We start from the raw sequence: 4,647 nt of genomic DNA, 5'->3' as shown, positions 1-4,647 counted from the left end.
AAGACTAAGGTGAGGCAGGGCAAAATAGGCTGTATGATTAAGTGCCAGGACTAAAGAGAAGAGAGTAAATTAAAATTGAACTGGTACACCCAGGGGTCAAAATGGGGAGAAAGAGGAGAAAAATGAGTTAGATAGCTATAGGAGTTTTCTACATAGAAATAACAGATAAATCCATGCGGACTAAGAAAGAATAAAAAGAGATGAAGGAAAGACTCTCGGGTACACCAATAGAGAGAAGGCATGATATTAATGATGATATTACCAAAAAAAAACATAAAACAAAAGATGAATCAGTCTAGTATGTATAGAAAAAAACATGACAAAACAAAAGTTATAAAAATTGAAAAGGGTTAGTCAACAGAGTAAAATGCTGCAGAGAGAGTAACATTAAGAAAAGGTCATTGGATTTAAATGACTTTGAAGAGAATAATTTTAGTTAAGTAGTGGTAAAGAAGTCATATTGCAGAGAGTTGAAGAATGGGAGATAAAAATTCAAATAAGCTTTTATATAGGCTTGATTTTCATGGCTTTTCAAACTTTTTGACCCCTGGAAAAGGGAAGGTATAGGATCAGCTTGAGGATATTGTGAGGTCAAATACAAGATTTTATTAAAGGACTATACCTGTTTGAAAATACCAGGGAATGATCCCATTGGATAAGGAAAAGTTAAAAAAAATTAACAAGAGAGACAATGATTGAAGGGAGTGTGCTACAGAGGTCAAGGGAGAGAGGAGGATTGAGGGCACTAATAGAGTGATGATGGAGGGGGGGAAGAAGATCACATCTTCTCAGACTAGAATTAAGGGAAAAAGAATAAAAGTTGCCGTCACGGTTATTCAAAGATTAGAATTGGGAAGAAGAAATAACTTGATATGAATCACTTCAATATTTTCAGTGAAATATGAGGAAAGATGTCATAAAATGAAAGGGATAGTGGTAGTACAGGTAGCTTAAGAAGAAAAGAGGTTTGGAACAATCACTGAAAGGAATGTGATATAATAAGTCAAATGTTTTAAAATAATAATAGCTTAAATGTGATACTCTCTCTATATGAAATCTTATTTAATTCTCATGGCAATGATGTGAGGTGGGTACTATTATTATCTTTATTTTATAGATGAAAAAACAAAGGATGGGAGAATTAGATGACTTACCCAGGTTCATATGGCTAATAAATGTTTGAGGCAGAATTTTAATTCAGATTTCTGAGACCTCAACTACAGCACTTTATTTACAAGACAAGTTATAGATTTGTGTCAAACTCAAGTAGAAATAAATCCTGTAGATCACATAAAGATTTAGAAAGCTACACATTAAGGTTGTCTGTGCTGTATTTAGTTTATACTTATCTTGTTAAGAATTCCCCAATTGCATTTTAATCTAGTTCCCCTACTGTAGAATTTTATTAATAGCCTATAGACCACAAGTTTGACACCTCTGCACTTGTCATCAAGCTGTCTCAATGGTCAACTTTAACTCAGTCTACATTTCATTATGCAAAAAAAACAAAACAAAACTGAAAATAGAATAGTTCTTTTCATTTATAGTCTGGCCATCAATTTCAAATCAGGTTCCAATAGCTGTGTTTTGGAACCCCATTTGTCTAGAACCATGCCTCCATATTCTTTCCATGTCATCTTCACACCTCTGTATACATATCCTCTCCCACTTCCATGGTGTCAACTTCTATTATAATGCAAGTTCCTTGAGGGGAGTAACTGTTTTATTTACCTCTATAATAGGTAAGTGGAGCTTACCTAGAACATAGTGAGCACCTAATAAATGTATCATCTTATCTTATCTATTTTATCTTTTTGTCTCTATAAATGGATCAATCAATTGACCAATCACTCACCTATTATGCCTATTAATAAAATTTTGCCATAGTCAATTGACTTCTTCAGCTATTGCCCACAGATGTGCATCTTAATTTACAAAGATGGTCTTAAACTAGATAAATTTCTAAAAACATTTTCAATACCTCTTTTCAACAAAAAGGCTCAATTCAGATAAATTTAAAAGTCATGTAACTCACCTGAAGTCCTAGACTTCGACTGTATAAATTGTAAAATTGTGATAGAAAAGTATTATGATGTTTAATAACTAGCTCTTTTAAAAATATACTCACCATATACTTTTAAATTTAAATTGAATTATTAATATTTTCTTAAGTGTAAAGAGTCCACAAAACAATTTATGAAGTCATGATATACAGCTTGCCAATTTCCAAGTATAAATACATACCCTGAAAATTTGACAATCAGGTTTAGCTCATGTTAGCTAGTTGACTTCAGCTCTCCTTTATTTAAACCTGGAAAGGGCCTAAATAAGATAATCTTTGTTTCCTTCCAGCTTATTATTTGTTTTGTCAAGGTTTATTCATTATCAAGGGACAGAAAAACATACTTCTAAAACTTTATGTGTAAAATATAGTATATAATCTAAGTGTGAAGAAGACCTAAAGTCAAATCCTGCCTTTGACATTCACTGACTATGTGATTTGGAGCAAGCTATTTAGCCTCTCAATTCTGTAGACCAGTGATGTCATATTCAAATAGCAACAGATCCCTGTGGGCAGCATATTGACTTGGAAAACCACGAATTATTATTTAATTTATTTTCTTAAACATTCCCTATTAAGTTTTCATCTTGTTCCTTGGACTTAGGGACTGTGATTTTGACACCTCCACAGAAAAGGATAACTTCTTTAGTGAAATAAGGGCCTCACTTGATAATGTAGTGATCAAACTATTTACCAAGTACCTATCCCTGTTACTTTTCTGAATTAAAACATTTTTTGTCATTATTTTATACCTGAGCATTACAATCAGGATCAGCATTAATATCAATCAAAGACCCAGTACTACTTCTTCTTTTTTTTTAGAATGCCCTGAGAAATTTTTAATTTTATTTAAAGAGGAAAACAATACTAAAAATGTGAATTTATAAATTTAGATAACATCACTTTCTTTTTTCTTTTTTTTTTTTTTTTTTAATTTAATAGCCTTTTATTTACAGGTTATATGCATGGGTAACTTTACAGCATTAACAATTGCCAAACCTCTTGTTCCAATTTCTCACCTCTTACCCCCCACCCCCTCCCCCAGATGGCAGGATGACCAGTAGATGTTAAATATATTAAAATATAAATTAGATACACAATAAGTATACATGACCAAACCGTTATTTTGCTGTACAAAAAGAATCAGACTCTGAAATAGTGTACAATTAGCTTGTGAAGGAAATCAAAAATGCAGGTGGGCAAAAATATAGGGATTAGGAATTCAATATAATGGTTTTTAGTCATCTCCCAGAGTTCTTTCTCTGGGCATAGCTGGTTCAGTTCATTACTGCTCCATTGGAAATGATTTGGTTGATCTCCTTGCTGAGGATGGCCAGGGCCATCAGAACTGGTCATCATATAGTATTGTTGTTGAAGTATATAATGATCTCCTGGTCCTGCTCATTTCACTCAGCATCAGTTCGTGTAAGTCTCTCCAGGCCTTTCTGAAATCATCCTGTTGGTCATTTCTTACAGAACAGTAATATTCCATAATTTTCATATACCACAATTTATTCAGCCATTCTCCAACTGATGGGCATCCATTCAGTTTCCAGTTTCTAGCCACTACAAAAAGGGCTGCCACAAACATTCGTGCACATACAAGTCCCTTTCCCTTCTTTATAATCTCTTTGGGATATAAGCCCAGTAGTAACACTGCTGGATCAAAGGGCATGCACAGGATAACATCACTTTCAAAAATGTCAGTAACTGATGAACATTTAACAACCCTTCTGTGTACTAATTGATATATTATTCAAACCTTCTATAAGATGAATGCTGTGTTGGTTACTGTGGATGAAAGTTTTGTGAATTAATGTTATTCATTCAATTTTTTAAAATAATTATAACTTTTTATTGACAGAACCCATGCCTGGGTAATTTTTTACATTATCCCTGGCACTCACTTTTGTTCTGACTTTTCCCCTCCCTCTTTCCACTCCTTCCCCCAGATGGTAAGCAGTCCTATATATGTTAAATATGTTAAATATATATATATATATATATATATATATATATATATATATATATTGTATCAAGTATATACTATGATATGTTAAATATATCACAGTATATACTAGATACAATATATATATATGCAGAACTGAACAGTTCTCTTGTTGCACAGGAAGAATTGGATTCAGAAGGTAAAAATAACCCAGGAAGAAAAACAAAAATGCAAACAGTTTACATTCATTTCCCAGTGTCCTTTCTTTGGGTGTAGCTGCTTCTGTCTATCTTTGATCAATTGAAACTGAGTTAGATCTTCTCTTTGTCGAAGAAATACACTTCCATCAGAATACATCCTCATACAGTATCGTTGTTGAAGTATATAATGATCTCCTGGTTCTGCTCATTTTACTCAACATCAGTTCATGTAAGTCTCTCCAAGCCCTCTGTATTCATCCTGCTGGTCATTTCTTACAGGACAATAATATTCCATAACATTTATAGACCACAATTTACCCAATCATTCTCCAATTGATGGACATCCATTCATTTTCCAGTTTCTAGCCACTACAAAGAGGCTGCCACAAAGATTTTGGCACATACAAGACTCTTTCCCCTCTTTAGTGTCTCTTTGG

The sequence above is a fragment of the Sarcophilus harrisii genome, chromosome 3 (genome assembly GCF_902635505.1).
Source record: "Sarcophilus harrisii chromosome 3, mSarHar1.11, whole genome shotgun sequence".
Taxonomy (NCBI): Eukaryota; Metazoa; Chordata; class Mammalia; order Dasyuromorphia; family Dasyuridae; genus Sarcophilus; species Sarcophilus harrisii.
The sequence above is the reverse complement of the archived record's forward strand: the minus strand, read 5'-3'. Positions refer to the sequence as shown.